The 18519-nt window shown below is 42.9% G+C and overlaps 1 protein-coding gene across 1 annotated transcript in view; it reads right to left on the bottom strand.

Annotated features, from left to right (window-relative positions):
• The window catches only part of MYO3B (myosin IIIB), a gene marked incomplete at its 3' end in the record, with an annotated part of 334099 nt that overhangs the window by 211508 nt on the left and 104072 nt on the right, over nt 1–18519 (bottom strand). The window lies entirely within an intron of this gene.

Genomic DNA, 18519 nt, shown 5'->3' with positions numbered 1-18519 from the left:
TTATAAAACCTGATCACTAACCCAGCAAAGCTCTTTCTTTATGAATGTGTACCAGGACACAGGAAAAAAATAAATCTCTATTCGTTGAGTTAATGAAAACATCAGAAGTCTATTTTAGTTTGACATATTAAAAAAACACAATCAATTAATTTGACATACCCAAAACACTGAGGGGGGAAAAAAAAAGAGAGATTGGTCAGGATGAATTTTTCTGTCTGAATTTTCATTAGAAAAAAATGTTTACAATGGAGACAATTTGATTAGTCTATATACCTTATTTTGGAAGCATATGAAATTACATATTATCATTTAAGTCAAATCCTAACATAAAGTGTCCACTCTGTGTTGGTGGGGGAAATGCATTTAGGAGTTTGTAAGGAATGAAACTGATCATAAAGGAACCTTCACAGAGAAAGTTCAATGCCTTGATTGCTAATGTCCTCTGAAGAAGCAGAAAAACCTCAAAACAGGAAGTGACAGCAATATAGTTCAGATAAACTGGAATGAAATTATGCAAACAGGGAACAAAAGGTCCATTCGAAATGGTGAAAACTGGTTTGTATTTAAACTCCTCTGCAGTTAATTGGTTAAAACCTACAGGTGTAACCACTTTCTTTTTCAGATTCAATACCCCTTTCAAAGAAAATAAGGATTTAGTACATTTTGCTGTATGCTCCCATGTTATTAAAGATGATTTTGACACAAGGAAATTTCTACTGAAATTGAATCTGATGAATACCCCTCCAATTACCATCACATTTCTCTTCCGAGTGGCTAGCTGCCCTTGATAGGAGAAAGACGTTTCACCAGCTGCCCTTGTGAGCTATCAGTCTTGAGCTCATATCGGAGGCTTAGGATAAATACCGATGCCATTCCGCCCACTCCATGAAATAAACCACTGCAGTTTTCCCAAGAGTGACATGCCGGCAACATCCAAAACCAACCTATGTTAAATGATGAAATACACTGACAAATGGTAGAAAACTTCAGCCTCACCTTGAGCATATTTAAAAAAAAAAACATTTCAGCAGAGTTCCCAAGACAATCCTCAACTGCTGGACTTACAAAAGGCTTTAACCTTCGTGGTTGACACTTCAAACCGCTTTCACATCCCTCACCTTCTAATCGTGATAAGATTTTCAGTCAATTTCCCGTCGCTCCAGTTTAGAACTGATTCAGGGGGGTTTCTATCTATTGGAGCTGGAGCTTTCAGCTATAAAAACCAAAAGAGCCCTAACTGGTTTGGCTCAGTGGATAGAGCGTCGGCCTGCAGACTCAAGGGTCCCAGGTTCGATTCCTACTTTTGTCCACTAAAAAAAAAAATTAAAAAAATCACCTCAAAGCACAGGGTTTTGAAGCTAAGAGACAGAGGTTTACTACCTTAACCCCTCTTTTATGAGGGGAGGTCAAGGGCATGTACCTTGGTTGCAGACACATACCCAGTAGAAGGTGTGCAGGAGGCAGCTGATTGATGTTTCTCTTTCATCAATGTTTTTTACTCTCTATTCCTCTCCCTTCCTCTCTGTAAAAATCAATAAAATATATATATTTTTTAAAAGAACCTAGATGATCACTATTCTGTCGCCTGCACGACTCCACTGCCACCGTTGCCTGGCCATGGAAAGAAATCAATCATTTGACTTTCAAAGGTTCAGGGTTTGTATTACCTATTATTTTTCCTACCAAAAGTAAAAAATCAGTGACATGGCTTTAAAAAAATACTATGTTTGTGTGTTTTTTTCCAGCAATCTTCCTTGGAGTCCATGTATATTCATTTGGATATGTATATATGACTATGAAAGGAAAGTAATTGGAAAAAAGGAATCTCCTGATATTTATATGGTGAAACAATACAGGCGAGTGGCCCATTCTCCTGGTGTGAGGAAGGGTGCACAGAAATGCTGAAATAAACAACAGTCTGTGTCCTCTGAGAGTTCCTACTGTAGATGGAGATGGTGCCTTCGCATGCCGCCCAGAGCCTCAGAGGGAGACTGACAGGAGCCGAGGAACCCCTGGGTCTTACAGCTAAGCCTTTCTGGTGCTTTGGGGTGGGTCACATCAGACCTGTCTCTCATCACCAAACATCCATGTTTATCTCCAAACACAGGGAGATTTCTTAATAAGTTTCTTCACCTAATGTTTCCTTTCTTTATTCTTGCACTAGCTGTTTCATCCGACTGCCAGTCAGTGCTATTGAAAAAGGAAGAAAGAGCAAGAGCCCTACCTAGGGCAACCCTCAGCTGCCTGTTGACTAGTGCCAGTTCTTCAAATGAGGCAACTCAGGGGGCTGAGCCTGAAGGTGGGAGGTGTAACACTGAAGAGACAATTCAGAGTATGTGAATGGGGAAGTGGGCTGCAGCTGCTTCTACCTTCCTTCTCTGGGGACGTGCCCAGGGACAGTGCTCCAGGTGAGGCCTGAAAACGTGGTCCTTCTGGTGCTTCAGTAATTAGATCTTCCTAGGTGGGTTCCCAGAGACCCGGAAAGTCATACCCCTAACTTATGGAAATCCGTCTCTACTGGAGTCTGGGGGTGCGATTAAAGGTGCTATATCTTGTTTCATATTTTTAGCATCTAGTGGGGGAGCAACGTTGCCAAAAAGGTTGCAAAATCATTTAGTATTTTAGAAAGGATCTCTCTCTAGAACACAGAGGGAGTGAGAGATAAAGAGGACGATATAATTAAGTGAGAGAATCAGACAAGGAAGAAACTAGCAAATGAATCCGTTATCTCTTCAAGATTCAAAAAATGAAGGTAGGCATATTACCCACTGGAAGCAATGATCAAGGGGATTCGTGATTTCTCTCAGTAGCACGAAGTGGGCGGAATGTCATAGCACTGGATCAGCAAAACGAAGCTGAGTGTATACGGGAGGAATGCTAAGCAGAGTGGTGACATATCCAACTGCGCTGGAGGATTCTCAGGAGAAGGGCATGAAGACCTTGAGGGGATAGCCTTATTCTAAAACCCTCTTGCATACCTCTTTCTCACAGGGAGCAAAGAGCCAGATTGAAATGGAACTAATATTTTACTGATAGAGGAAAGTTCTACTTTAGGAGCAGGTATGGCTGGAAATCATGCGTTACTAGGGCACTGGAATCATATCATCTCATTTGTTCAGTAGACATATATTACACAGCCAGAATTATCCAAAAATAAATGAATTCATAAAACTTATTATTCTTTCCCTCAAGGATCTGCAATCTGAAGGAAAGATGGAAGGACAAGAGAAACATAGGAAATAGCAGAAGCCAGAGTTTGCTTATGTACAAAGTGGCACAAAAATAGGTTTACAGTTGTGAGTATTCAAAAGACAGAGTTTACTCTTGTAGTATTATTCATTAATTACTGTATTATTTTCCATATAAACTGTAAGCCTACTTCCACCCACAAAAAAGAATCACCCCGAAGCACAGGGTTTTGGAGCTGAGAGACAGAGATTTACTGCCTTTCCCCCTCTTTTATGAGGGGAGGGAATGAAGGTCAGGTCCTGATAGTGATGAGGCCATGTCCCTGACCCCCATGGGAGACTCCTTCCCACCCTGCAATGAAGGACCAGATGTTCTGCATCTGTGTCACTGTGTAAAATGTGGGGTGTGGGGGACTCCAGTCAGGGAAGACTTACTGAAGCAGGTGAGAACAACTGAGCTAGGTTTGGGGAAGTTTTGAACTCGATTGGTGGAGAAGAGGTAGAGTCATTTCAAGGTTGGCAAACCGGATCAGCAAAGCAAGAAGCCTGACTAGGCCAGCTGTGAACTCAGGGGGCCACCACAACATTCACCTTCGCCTCCTAAGCTGCCTCCGTTCAATGCCCTGGAACTTTAGTTCCTTGGCCAGCCTTAGCTAGAGTCTGCTCTATAATGCTTGACTTTGCGATCTGGTGCCCCAAACTCATGCTGTTACGTTTGTCAGTTCGTTATTTGTTTTATTCTCCTATCAGGCAGGGATTTGGTGGATTAAGATAGAATCGACTGCTGGGATCTGTAAGAACTTCTGACAGAACTCTGTCCTTTTAAAAAGCATGATAAAATCTCCTAACCTGATTTGGAGAACAAACATGGAACACTAAGAAAGTTATGATATGCTTATTCATTTCAGGATTGCTTATTAAACCGGAAATGAAAAATCCCAGGTGCAGAATATCCTCCCACCCCCACTTGGGGGGTGAAAAGTTTTCCAAGAGGATGTGTAAGATGCTGATTTCTGTGGGCCAATCAGTGTGAGGTGAGTTGGGTGAAACATTAGATACGTAAGACATTCCATTGACAAATGAAACTAGTGTCCTGGTCCTAAAGGTAAGGGAAACGTTGGTGACACTCTAGTCCGGGTAAGTGCGAAATGCATGTGAGCATGTGAAATGTTCTTAGGAGTCCCAGGGTAAAGGAAAGGTCCACGTTTCCAAACTTGTTCACCACAGACCTTCTTTGGGGTCAGTGGACCCAGGGCCCTGCAAATGATACCTTCAGAAGCTGTGCTGCGAGAAATCAGGTGTAGACTTTTGGGGGTACAGAGTCCTCTCTCAGCTCGGGGGAGACACTCAGAGCCTCGAAATATCAACAGTATTTAAGCTGCTGGTTCTGCAAAAAAAAACAGTGTCTCAAACTGGGGATAAACATCCCCCAAGCTCAGTTCATCTGGGAGCCTTATGCTCTGGAAAAAGGGAACTGAACAAGGACTAGATTTAGAGAAGACTACTTTTCCCCCAAATCATCAGAAATTCTTTTCTTTTTAAATCATTTTTTTTTTTTTTTTTTTTTTTTTTGGCCCTGGATGGTGTGACTCAGTTGGCTGAGTGTCGTCTCATGCACCGAGAGGTCACCAGTTCGATTCCTGGTCAGGGCATGTGCCCGGGTTGCAGGCTCAATCCCCTGTAGGGGTGTGCAGGAGGCAGCTGATGGATATTTCTCCCTTCCTCTCCCTCCAAAATCAATAAAAACATGTTTAGGAGATCATTTTAAAAATCTGGATTTAGGTGTGTTTATCTTTGTGCTATAAGACAAAACAAACATTTGAACTACCAGGAGCCAGAGTGCCTGGATTTACCCTGGATTCCTGTTTGGTTTGAATTGGATTTAAAAAAAAAAAAAAAAAAAAGGATATTCTAGCCTTGAAAGAAATTAATCCATTATCTAATTTGAAATTCTAGTACTTCCCACCATGTTCTCTTGACTGAAGATTAATTCTCAGAATTCATTAGTGTCCCCACACTAAACGTAAGTTGTTGCAGCGATCTCTCAGCCCGGCTCAGCCAGAATCAGGTAAAAGGGAGGGATTTCTCAGCCAGAAGCAAGGCCGGGCTTCTGCTCGGGGCTCTGGGGCTGGCGATGCTGGTGCTCTCTGCTCCCAAACAACAGAGCTGAGGAGGCACAGCTGCCTGGTGCCGTAGCTGCCATTTCATTGCCAGAACATCAGATGCCTGCGAGGGGAGCTCTTTCTCCAGAGCCCCATGGGTGCCTACTGATGAACAAAGCACACGTGCTAACAAGCAGTGAGAAGCCAACACGTAATAACCCTGGTGAACGTGTGAGAAAAGTAGGAGGGTGCTCAATCTTATTCCACACACAGGGCCAAACCACAGGAAAACTAGGGCTTCCCGCACTTTCCGTTTCTCCTTAAGTATTCTGTCCTTTATGCTCTGTGTTGTTGTCTTGCCGGTTTGCTACTTAGTCTCTCTGGCACAGAATATCAGAACGGTTTTTGATCTGAGCACGCATTTCCCCGCCCCGGGATGCGCTGGGCTGCTCTGCGGTTCCTATCATCCTCAGGCAGGAGTCTGAGTGACAAAGGGAGGACTCGGGGGAGGGGACACTAATTATAGGTTAGGCATCGGAGCCCAGGGTGCTCGGAAGGAAATTTCCATTCGGGAGACAGGACTTTGACGAACACAGCCATTTTCCCCAAGGTGACTGATGCCCGCAAAGGCAAGCTGAGAAATTTGACGTCGCCTATGTTATTTTAGCAAAGCCCCACCTCCCCATTTGGGGGAATATTGAACTGCATGTAGTGTTCAATAGGTTTATAAATACTGCACATGGTAGTGTTTTCAAGTCTCACTGGAGGGAACTGAAATTGCACGCTGACTTCACACGTGGGGTGGGGAAGTGGGGTCCGACCCTGAAACAGAAATGAGAACCAGGAGGCTACGGCTATCAGTCAGAGAGAACAGTGGGTGTTCAACGGCAGGGAAAGGAAGCCCTGGGGGGAAAAAAGTGTGTGTGTGTGGGGGGGGGGGCGGTGCGGGGAAGAGCAGAAGGTTGTGCAACAGGAGCTCGGGCTCCATGTGAGCGGGTGACAGGAGTCGGTTCCGTGTGGCAAAGGCAGAGACCGCAGGGCAGCTGCCATCCTGCAGGAGACCCGGGGCGAACAGAGCAAGGTGCAGGGTCAGGAAGGTCACACGTCAGCCCCACGTTACACAAAGCCCTGAAGGCCCCGAGGGAGCCCAAGTGCACCCGGGAAGAAACGGAAAGGGACGAGCATGGCATTTCCTAAAGCCTCAGAAGATCCAACTTTTCTCACCCAGAGAAGCCTCCAAGGAGGTGAGGAAGGAGACCAGAGGACACGTGTAGGGTGGTTTGAAGACAAAAGATAAAATCTCAGAGCAGAAAGGACAGAATCTCCCTCGGAGGCAGTGAGCACCACAGTAGCTGGAGAGCCTCCATGCTAAAACTGGGTCCAGGACGGGAGTCTCTCCCCCTCCACCCCCCCCCCCCCCACACGGCAGAGAGCTGCAGTGGGCAACCTGTGCCGCCTGTGACACAGCACCTCTCTACCCTTATGTCTCTGACCTCGTGATCAACACTAAATAATTAGAAAACCCAGACTACTTTGTTGTGTCCTTACGGACGGTGATGTAGTAACAAAAAATTGAGATCCTCAGCACTGCTTGTGTGGGGACAAGCTGGGGCCGTGACTGGGAGGGGCTGAGGGAAGAATATGCCATGGACAGTGGGCAGAATCAGTCTGGGAGGAGGAAAAAGAAGTAAAACTGCCAAGCAAGGAGGTGAAGTGAGGAAAGGGCCAAGAGGAATCAGGGCAGAGCGGAGGAGGAAGACAAGACAGGGTTCAGGGACCACAAAAGCTGTCCGAGAGGAATGCTATGGGAGGGGGTGGTGGTGCAGGTGCAGTTTTATTATTGTTACTGACATAGCTTTCTTCCGTTTAGGCTGTGCTTTCCAAGTGTACGTGGCAGTTGCAAAGACGGGATGAGCATGCACTCCACTGAACATGCCAAAGCCAGGCAAGACCCCCAGGTCTAAGGCAGACTTTAGGACTGGAATTGGTGGCTCCATACCGCCTCTCACTCCTCTTTGTTGTCTGTCCCTTCCTTGGTGGGGAAAAGCACTTTGTAATTAATCATTTCTCCACACAATTCCCATCCTGTGATCCAGTCAAGGGGCCAGAAATAAATGAGCCATTACTTCATCAAACAGCCCCAGCAAATAGTCTATTGGACTGTTAATCTGTGTTCAAACCCCACCCTTTGGTTCAAGAGTTAGGGAAGGCATGGTCCCTAGGAGATGGGCATCCTGGGATGGCTCCATCACTCAGGCTGCTGTGCTGCCAGTTCCCATGGATCTGGGCACTGGCTGCCACTGCAGGTACCACTGAGTCCCCTGCAGCAGCCAAACTACTGCCTCTTGGGCCTCTAGGAGGGGCTGAAGCTGGCCACTGGTCAACCCTAGACTCAGCAAGCCAGACATGGGCCTGGGCTTCCTTAGAGCTCTACTCCAGGTGGAAATTAAGGAAATGTTTGCTTGAAGCAACCCAGGAAGGTAAGGAGCAATCAAAAAGGGAACTGATGACTGAACCCATAAGGAAATGGTTATGGGAAATATGGGTAGTCAAGGCCAAATAATCTAGATGTTGGCAAATACATTTGTTAAAAATATTAATCTTTATGTTCATTATTAATATAATATAGATTCTGATAACATATATAATTTATAATTATAGATTATGTAATATTATATTTAAACTAGAGGCCCGGTGCATGGATTCATACACATTGAAAGGAAATTAATTAGAAGAAATATTTTAGAGGCCTGGGAGGGAACCAGGAAGATTGGCTGGTAGGGAGGGGCCATGGGAGGGTTCCAGGGTGTGTCCGGCCCATCTCATCCAGTCCTGATATGCCAGACCCAAGCAGCAAGCTAAAATACTGGTCAGAGTGTCTGCCCCTGGTGGTCAGTGCATGTCATAGTGACTGGTTGAATGGATGGTCGGACACTTAGCATATTAAGCTTTTATTATATAGGATAGGATTGTTATTCATCTTTAATATTTCAAATAGTCTGTTGATTTATTTATATAACAATATACTTAATTGCCAAATCGAACTCTACTTCCTATAGATTGGTGATATATAAGTGAATTCAATTCTCTGGGCATCAGTTTCCTCACTTGTAAAATGGTAATAATAACATTGTGGGGAGCAAGTGCAATAATCTATGTACAGTGCCTGGTACACAGTGAGCACCTAATAAGTGCCAGCCACAGGGCCAGCCACTGAGCTGAGTGTGGGGTCACAGTCAGTCCGTTGGAGGAAAACAGCCATGTCTTCCAAGCAGGATGAGTGCTGTCAAAAGAATTGGCTCCTTGTATTAGACTTGAAAAAACGGTACCCACTAGTTAGCTCCCTTTCCTCAGTGTGATTCCCACCGCTGAGGACAAAGTTGGTCTTTGACAGGTGACCTGATGAGAACTTTCATAGTTCTGGGTGAAGCAGGACTTTGGAGTCTGACAATTCAGCAAAAGCGCTTTTTAGTTCAAGCCTTTGGGCAATCCTGCTTTTGAATATCTGGCTTATTTCTTTGATTCTAAAATCAATTTCCATTTTGACAAACAGTTATGGTCTGCTTCTTAGTCTGGGTGTAGTGCTTGAGGATATATGAATTCTAATCCTTCCCTTGATCCTACTTGCCATGCTGCCCAGAATTAATCCATAATTCTTATTTGTATGCATTTTTTTCCATATAGGGAGAAACAATGGACAGTACCAGCCATCCACTGTGAGAAATGAACCAATCCATGCCTAGGACTACCCCAAAACAAACAAAAGGTACTATAAGAAACTTCCATTCCTACTGTACCCTCTCCACTTGGCATGCTCTTTCTCTACACTTCCTGGCAATATCCCTTTCTTCCTTTATGACCCTAGTGTCATCTCCTAACTAGAACTGTGTACTTCATCTGTAAGCTCCTCTAGTGCTTACACTTTTCAACCTTGAATTACTATTATTTATGCCCTTATCTATTCTTCCATTAGTTTCTAATTTTCATGAAAGCTAATGTCTCACTCCAGGCATCTTTCCCCCCCCATTCATAAATACCTAGTGAGTGTTTGAATGAATCAATAAACTCAATCCCACCTGGTTCTCTAAATGTTTCATATGTATAAGTGTGGTATTATCCCCCAAATCACAACACACATACACACACACATATACAAACACACACTTGGTGCTGATCCAGGTCCTGTGTGTGGTAATATCTTTTAGATATAGATATATAGATATAGATGTAGATATAGATATAAATATAGATATAGATGATATAATGTTAATTTCTTATTGATTTCAGAGAGGAATGGAGAGGGAGAGAGAGAAGAAACATCCATAATGAGTGAGAATCATTGATCGGCCGCCTCCTGCATGCCCTCTACTGGGGACGGAGCCGGCAACCCAGGCATCTGCCCTGACCAGGAATTAAACTGGTGACCTCTTAGTACATGGGCTGACACTCAACCAACTGAGCAACACTAGCCAGGGCAGGTTGTTTCACTTTTAAGCTATTATGAATAATGCTATGAACATTTGTGCACAAGTTTTTATGTGGACATATGTTTTCACTTCTCCTCAGTACACACAACTTAGAGTAGAATGTTGGATCATATGGTAACTTTATATTTAATCTTTTGAGAAACTGTTTTCCAAAGTAGCTGCATCATTTTACATTTCCACCATCAAAGCACGCAATTGATTTTTAATTCTTCATCTTGTTTGAGAAAGGCACCTTGCAATATGTTTTCATGTAAATACAATAAGGCAAGATAAAAAATAATTAAATGTAGAAGAGGAAAATAAAAGGCAGATAATTTGGAAACAAAAATAGCAATTAAAATACAAAATAAATTACTGTGTTACAGGTGGCTACAAACTGGGCTCTGGGCTCTCCAGCAGCCAAGGTGAACGGGAAAAAGTAGTCTCTTTTATAGTATTTCTTAAAATCCATTATACAGAAACAGACCAGATGCGTAGAGAACTATGATGATGATGATGTTACTGACTGGTAGGGAGACTAGAGGTTTATAGTTTTCCTGAGTTTTCATAGAAATAATGCCAGGTAATGTGATAAATACTATTATCCTGCAGTAAATATGGCCATGAATTTCAGAGGACTGTTTTTTACAACACTCTGCAAGACCAACTGATGCCTTCTATCAAAGCACTATCAAGTAAAAAACAAAATTCTCCCTGGGTGGAAGAATGCAAGAAGGCACAGAACTCTGATCTTTTTTAAAAAATTATAAATTACCCAACAACACACCATTGCATAAGAGCTATTTTTAAAAAATTTATTTGAGAGAGAGAGAGTAAGGGGAAGAGAAAAACTTTGGTTTGTTGTCCCACATATTTATGCATTCATTGGTTGATTCTTATTGTATTTGTGCCCTGACTGAGGATCGAACCCCCAACATTGGCATACCGGGACAAAGGGCTCTCTGACCTTAATCCTTACCAGCAACTTGGTGAATTTTTAGAGTCAGGCCCCTTGATTCCCGACATGCTGAACGGAGTGCCCAAAGGCTGGCACCCATCAAGGGAAAAAGGCGAGTGCCAAGCTACCAGGTGCCGCTCATTGCAAAGAGTGAAAAGAAGATCGCTGAAAAAGTTAGCCCATGAATCAAAAGCAACTCAAAGGAGGGAGCAATTTAACCCCACAGGCAGGGGTTGGAAGAGGACTGAAGCATCGCACAAGTGGCATGGAAACAAGAGGGCAGTCAAATTTGCCTCTCAGCGATGACAATAACGGCTCCAACTAAAATTTCAGGCCAGAGTACGTGGTAGAGGCGGGAGGACGATTAGATTAAGAGAACAGATAATGGCCTAGAGCTTCAATCATCTAACTGGTATAGCGCCTTTCCCTTACTGTGTGTTCCATTGGTAAAGACTGACATTGACGAAACACTTCTCTGGCTTACTGCCAGTTAGATGAATATTATTGATGGTATGAAACCAAGCTGAGAAAAATAAACTAAGCTAGTTTTTTTTATTAACAACCTAACCACTACTCAAAAGCCTGGAGAAAACATGGTCAGATAATTAGTAGCTGTAAATGTCTTAATCAAATCAGGATTTTGCACAGCTATTGGCTGCCTTGGTTCATGTTCCCGAGGACACAAACCACCACCATACCTCCTACCTGCCATCCCTCTTCCCCGACTTCTGAGCAACACAACAACAGCAAACGTCCAAGGGCATTGAGCCACGGGCCCCAATGATTGCTTCTTCGGGGAGAAGGTTCTTCCTGAGGAAGTAGCCAACCAAGGAAGCCAGTCAGTGCTGTGCTCTGTGATTTTAGACAAAGAAATGAACACTTCTTGCCGAAACCGGTTTGGCTCAGTGGATAGAGCGTCAGCCTGGAGACTGAAGGGTCCCAGGTTCGATTCCGGTCAAGGGCATGTACCTTGGTTGCAGGCACATCTCCAGTGGGGAGTGTGCAAAAGGCAGCTGATTGATGTTTCTAACTTTCTATTCCTCTGTAAAAAAAAAAAAAAATATATATATATATATATATATATATATATATATATATATATATATATATATAAACACTTCACCCCCCAGGGACACCAATCCAGTGCCTTTTTCAAGTACTAAATTTTCTTAAGATAAAGTATTTTTCTTTCTTAAGCAAGAGAGTGAGTGAGGGCACCAACTGCCAAGGAGAGCCCGGGGAGTCCCTACTGCTCCGCCATGAACAGGAAGTAGCAAACAGCTCCATCCATTACATCAGAGCAGCAGCAGAGACCCTAATCCTTGCTGAAAGGAACTCTCAGGCAGCCAAGCCTTTAATTTGCTGAATAATAGGCCCTCTGATTAACCCTCGCAAAGCAAAGTACAGACCTTTCAGGCAACGAATGTTCCCTTGAGGAAAAAGGGGATGCGGGTTGGAGAGCTCGTATTCCCACTGTGAGCAAAGGAACTCTATGTGTTGAAATGGTTGGCTTCCTGTTTTCATTTTCCCTGTTCTCTCTCTCTCCAGGGAACATAGCACATCCCTGCTCTGGTCTGTGATGTGCCCTGAGCTTTAAGCCACTGCAACTCAGTGACACATGCATAGATAGGTGATGTGAAATGTCTGTCACCAAATATACTCATAGCAGGAAATCAGTGACATGAAGGCTCTTTGGGGACCATTTTCCCACCCACCACATTCTAGGATAAGCCACTTTAGCTCTGAAGAGAGAGGGAGGGAGGGAAGAAAGGAAGGAGGGAAAAATCCATGTCTAGGAGGAAGGGAGAAGTGAAAGGAAGAGAGGGAGCAATGCTAGCTCAGATTCCTCTGGTCTGCTCTAATTCAACAGAAGATGTCCAGCATTTAATAGAGAGTTTGATCCTCTCTGTGAGTCCCTATTACTGGAAATAGACAGCTGTGTACTATGCTGCCAAGGACAGGTAATGGGTTAGATAGGTCTAGTGTGCATTAATAAATCACATACATATTAGACTTCCCACTCATTATATCAGATAATGAGATGAATGATTGACTGTATGACACAGTGGTCAGTTATCATGTGGATAATATAAATTCTATTGTGCCGAGGACATTTATCTCCGTATCGATCTGCCTTTGCTAGCAAGGATCATCAATTACTAGTCTTCCATAACCATATGATAAATACTGTAATAACAGAATGCCACCAACTCCCATTTTCCCAGTAAATTTCCATATGGTATCAGTTAGACAAATAAAATGCAGAGAACCTTTTTTTAAGATTTTTATTTTATTGCCAAAAATTATACGTGGCATAAAGACTATAGAGAAAAGCTTGTCTGTCCTAAACAAAGAGTGATGTGCTGGAAGCAGCATGCACAAGCTCCCTAGGTGTTATTGTTATATTTACAGTAATTTTGTGAACTGATTGATGTTTCATAGGTAGCTTGAAATTGGCCATGGTGGGATATTTACACCATGGAAATTAGTGAACAATACAAATCAGCACCCCCATCCCTACCCAGTCAGCTGTTAAACATCATGGCTTGTGGACTAGAAATCTTGGGGAAAACTGACTGCTTGATAATTCAAAAGCACAGATGGGTAGAAATCTCTTTTTTACCACCTTTCCCTTTAATTCTTTATGTCTCATTTCCTGCCTTCTGTTGAATTGATAAAGTTTTCTATAAACCCTTTTTCCTTCTGTTGGTTTAGAAACTAGACATTGTTTTTCTATAGTTTTAGTAATGACCCTATATGTTTAACATGTTTGCTTAACTCTAAGTTTTCCCGTAGTCCTATCCTTGTTTTTAGCACAATAACCTATACATGCCTTAACCATGCTTTGAACACTACCCCTCCCTAAACTTTATGATTGCTTAGAGTTAGTTTTTACATATTTTATCCCAAATAGTTTTCCTTCTTATAGTCAGTTAGTTTGCCACTTAACAATGTTTCATGAGATTAATTTTATTTCTAATGAATTTATGCTTCATTTGTTGTTTCAGCGGGTTGTCTTTCTCTGCCAATCCTTTATGTGTTTTGATATGTAGCTGGCAGACTCACTGACGAAGAGGACAGTTTTGTTTTCCCTCTCCCTCTTACTTCCTTTGTGCCCACCCTCCTACTCTAATAATTTCAGAGTAGTGCCTTCTTGACTTTCTGGGTCTTTAGCCAAGAGCCAGGTTTTAGAATGGTATTTTGTGCTCCTGTCCCAGGTCTTATTAAACATATGGAAGAGGCCATCCCTGTGGCAGCAGAAGGTCCAGCTGCTTATATAGCCTTCTACCATCCTAAGCCAGAAGCAGGCTAAAATTCATATACCTGGGGAATGGTCAGCATGACCCTAAGAGGAAATCGCCATGGTTAGAACATAGAATCATATGACCCCTCCTCCATCCCATTATTTTCCCAGCCTCTTTTTTTTTTTAAGCCTAGGAGAACTACCCCAAGAACTGGCTTCAAGCAGGAGTCCAACTCTGGACCATGAATAGCTTGGAGCCTTCTTAGTCGTTTTATTCACAAGAGCCGAACTCCCAGCCACTACTACCAGCAGACCCATGACTTTAGTCTAGCTGAATACTTTGCACTTTTTTTTTCTATTCTGATCTGTCAAAATGCTTAGATTTCTTTCTTTCCTAGTAATATATTTTTGGACTTTCTTTTTATATGTGGTCTGTCATTGTTATATGTTTGAAAAATATATAAACTTAAAGAGCACACTTGACAGAACATCTTTCACACCTAAAGGTAAACATTCAATATCTTCTGCTTACCACTGTCCTAAATTATGTTTTTTAAGAATACCTATTGGTGAGAAAAATGTCCTAAGCCATTAATATATATGACCAAGACTAACATCTGTAATAAGTGCCCCTGCTCTTATTTTATAGTGAGGAAGCAAAGGTTAGGTCCCAGGAAGGAAGCAAAGGTTAGGTCCCATGCCTCAAACACTCCCACACCTTGATTTTCACCCATTATACTCACATATTCTCTTAAGGCACCCTTGGCTAGACAGTGTTTACATTAGAAGGAAATTGCCTGCTCTGTAGACTGTCATGTCACTGGCCATGGTCCTGAAACCACTAGTCACAAGAACATAACTGTTCTCCTAACCCTGGCTTCAGAAATGGTCCTTCTTCAACCTTGCCCACAACTTCTGAACCAAATTATGGGGGAAATAATGGTGGGAATAGGAAAAGTTATGGGAGGGAGAGTCAGGAAAGAGGGATAAGCAGAGGTTGTTCCGGGAAAATAACCATTGAAATTGCCAGGCAGGATTTGTTTTGACATTATTTTCATGTATTCGATAAAAAAAAGAATGCATATCTAACCATGTAGCTGTCATCACTCACTTTTAACAATCCTAGAATGTTTCTGACAGTTAAAACTTTATTTTTGTTTTGGGAAAGTTTATGTGTATTGGGGGAGAACATTTGATCACTTTTTTCTACCCCCATTTTCTTCCTTTAATATTATGTTTGGGGTTAATATTATGAAGGGATTGTTCAAAGATCATGAGTCCTAACATTAAACTTATAACCAGGTCCATCACATGCTGTCTATTATTGTAAGGACATCACCTCCCCCCTAGAATTCTTGGCTCTTCAAAAGGAACCCATGTTCACTGAGCTCCTGCCATGTGCCAGGAACTGTGCAGGCATTGAGGATACAAAGCTGGAAAGGTACATTTTCTGCTCTCAAGGAACTCAGTTTGAGTGGGAGACAGATGCACAAACAAATAATTTCAGAATGGATTGACCTGCTCCCTTCTCCTCATTATGAAAGTCTATAAAACGCATCATGCTGACATAAAAGTATGAGAGAAAGGGCCTCTGAGTCTTCCTGGGGGAGTCAGGGGAAGCCCCACTTATTCCATTTTGCTAGAATGTGTAGGAGTATGGAGGCAAGAATGCTACTGCATAGGTATACAGAATTCAGATCCTGAATATCCACGTGTTAGAGAGTTTTGGTGTGTTCTATAAGCAATGAAGAGGCACAGCATGACTGTGAATGAGGAATGACTTACTATGATCTTTGGAATTAAAGAAAGTTTCTGAAGATGACTTGCACTGACTAGTTGCAGAGCTGGGGAGGCTAATATGGAAGCTGTTGCTCTAGTTGCAGCACAGAGCTGAATCCTAACCCAGGGGGACTAGAAACATGTGTGATGCAATATTCTACAATGACCTTATTCTGAAATATTGAGGATTAGAACTTCAACATATGAAATTTCAGGGGACACAATTCAACCCATTTGGAGTGGTCAAAGCCAGGCTTTCTGTATGTATGTGATAACTACTTGAGTCTAAGCATTTAATCTCTGGGACTCTCATAAAGGCAATAATTCTCCCAGTATTCACTACAATATGCCTTTTAAATAAATTTCTTCTTTCAATAAAACATTCAATAATCCTTCACATCAAAAATAAATTATGGGATTTTCCCCTAACTCATTGACATGCTATGATAGCCATAGCATGCATTTGATGAACTTAGGAAGTTCCATATTAAAATACTGGGAGGTTGACAAAATCTGCACATGCACCCAAAAGGAGATGGAAGATCAAGAGACACTATGATGATAATTCATTCTATTTAAATTGCGGTTATAAATTTTGAATCCATTAAAAAAAAATCCAGCCCTGTCCTCATTAGTGCCAAAGGACTGTCTGTTATTTTTATCCCTGCCAGAAACCATCCATGGGTTGGAAGAATGTAGTAATGGTGACATGAGCCTTCATTTCCATTTTTAATTAAAATTTTGATTGACACAGAGCCAGATCCCTTCCATAACAGAGGCTGTGGGAACGCCACAGTAGAAACTACAGTGGCCAGAGAATTCAGGCACTGGCAGGAACTTTGGGGCTTAACATCAAACCAGAAGAACACGGTACTTCTTGGGAGAAGACCCAGGAGGGGTGTCCACCTGGCCTCCTTGACCATATATTTGCTTCTCCCTTAACCTTACTTTCCCATTCCCCTATGCCACAGATCAGCTGCCCCTCCTTTAAGATCCACTTCTGTTGTGACTCCTCACTCTATGTGCCCGCTCTACTGGCTCTCCTCACATCTCTGTTGATGGCTATTATAACTATTGTGAGTTATAATATTCATCATCACTCATATTCATTGAGCTGTATTTCACTCAATCTTGAAACGATCTACAAAATAGCACGATTGCAGACTGCTATCTGGCTATACACTCTCCCCTACACTTAGGGATAGAGCCCTGAAACTGACCTAGGCCCATGGCTGCCATTAGAAGACTGCATTTCTTAGGTTCCTTTATAGTTAGTTGTGGCCATGTGATTAAGTTGTAGCTGAGGCTATGTTGTATGAAATTGTCAGAAAGTCTTCTTAAAGTAAAGAAACTTTCATTTATCTCCCCTTCCCTCTGCCTGTAATAAGCATGTAATTGTTGCCGCTACACCAGCCATTGTGGCCCATGAGATGACCTTGAGAATGGACATCCCTCTGCGTTGGCAGCACGAGGACAGGAAGCTGGGTGCCTTGCTATCCCAGCAGTCCTTGTGATCTAACTCCAAGCTTATTTTACCTGAGAGGAAAATAAAAGTCTACCTTGTGGAAGCCGCCCTTATTTGGAATTTTCCAACACAGCAGACTTAATCTTAATCCCAGGAGGTTATAAATATTAGCGCTCCCATTTTACTGACAAGGAAACTGAGGCTCAGCAAGAGTAAGTAACTTGTTTAGGGTAAAAAAAAAAAAATCTAAGTGGCATGTGCTCTTGATTTTCCCAACATACATTCTCTAAAAACACCTTGCCCTATGCTGAAAATACTGGCATCGCTTAACACTTCCCTCTCTGTAGCACCTGGCCCCTCCCACAGTTAGTTGCCAAGCACTGTGGGTTCTGCCTTTCAGGGTCCTGGCATCCATTTTCCCTCCCACTGCTCCTTCCCCCTGGAGAAGCCTGGCAGGCTGACAGCAGGAGAGGCACTCAGCCTGGACAAGGTATGCCCTGGGGTAGGCGGGATAGGGAGGGCTGTTAACAGTGAGTCTGCACTCCAGGTATTGCTTCTGTTTTGGCTAAAGATGATTCTCTAAGGAAAGACTGAGGGGACAATGTGTTCCATTGAGAAGGGAGTAAAAGAGTTTCTCTCTCTCTCTCTCTCTCTCTCTCTCTCTCTCTCTCTCTCTCTCTCTCTCTCTGTGTGTGTGTGTGTGTGTGTGTGTGTATGTGTGCGTGTGTGTGTTTGTGTGTGTTTGCGTGTGTGCTTGCGTGCATGTGTGCGTGCATGTGTGTATGTGTGTGTGTGAGTGTGTGTGTGTGAGAGAGAGAGAGAGAGAGAGAGAGAGAGAGAGAGAGATGCCTGAGCTGTGAAAAATCAGTGAGTAATTTAGTCTAAATAAAGGGAAGGTGAATATTTCAGAAGTGTCAAGGATGAGAAGGTTATTGCCACCTCCTTTTTTTGTACAAAAGGTCACACATGTTTATTATTGAACCTATAAGTGTAGAAGCATAGGAATGTGGACAAAAAGGGGGCCAGGCCACATTTTGACAAGCTCAGAGGAGGCCTGCAGGGTGGGCCGTACACACTCAGAGACAGAGAGTAACCAGATAGGATGAAATTAACACTTCCTAACTAAAAGCAAGTCCTGGCAGGTAGTCAAGTCCTAGGCTGGTGTCTTCCCTGACAAAGCTCAATCTTTACCTTAACTGAGCCTGTCTATTGTCTTTTTGCTTCTACAATAACATACCTTTGGAGTGTCAGGGTAATTTCCTTTCCCAGACCCCAGAACACAATCACTGTACCAGAGCCTGAGCCCACAGATCCCCT

The sequence above is a fragment of the Pipistrellus hanaki genome (genome assembly GCF_964339955.1).
Source record: "Pipistrellus hanaki genome assembly, chromosome: 8".
NCBI classification, from domain to species: domain Eukaryota; kingdom Metazoa; phylum Chordata; class Mammalia; order Chiroptera; family Vespertilionidae; genus Pipistrellus; species Pipistrellus hanaki.
This window is presented reverse-complemented; position numbering and strand designations above follow the sequence as displayed.